This window comes from Octopus bimaculoides, chromosome 22, assembly GCF_001194135.2.
Source record: "Octopus bimaculoides isolate UCB-OBI-ISO-001 chromosome 22, ASM119413v2, whole genome shotgun sequence".
NCBI lineage: Eukaryota > Metazoa > Mollusca > Cephalopoda > Octopoda > Octopodidae > Octopus > Octopus bimaculoides.
Genome location: NC_069002.1, coordinates 12465794 through 12466239, shown reverse-complemented (window position 1 = coordinate 12466239; position 446 = coordinate 12465794).

Here is a 446-nt window from a genome sequence, read left to right as displayed (position 1 = left end):
TTCCTCGTACAAGGCATTGACTAGCCTGAAGACAGTGGTAGAAGACATATGTGCAAGATGTTATGGATCTATGAAAGTTAAACGGAAAGAATGAACTTCAAATATACCACATAAAGAAAATATGGCTTCTTTACTGCCAGTTACAGTCGAGATGTTTCGTTGTCTATTGGCCTCGCCATCTGCTGTTGAATTGAAAGTAGCTCTTCGTTTAGTGACACAGTTGTTGGCCTCACAATTCGTTGTCGGACAAGAGCAGACAGAAAAACGAAGCGGTCACTTTAAATACTACGAAATTAAAACAATCAATTCAGAATAAGGAATTTATTTTTATACGACTTTCTAGAACGAGATTTACCTGAAAAGACATTGATCTGCCATTATATATAGGGTGAGTCAAAAGACAGGCACCAAAACATTTGACTATCCTCCTCCTCCTCCTCCTCCTC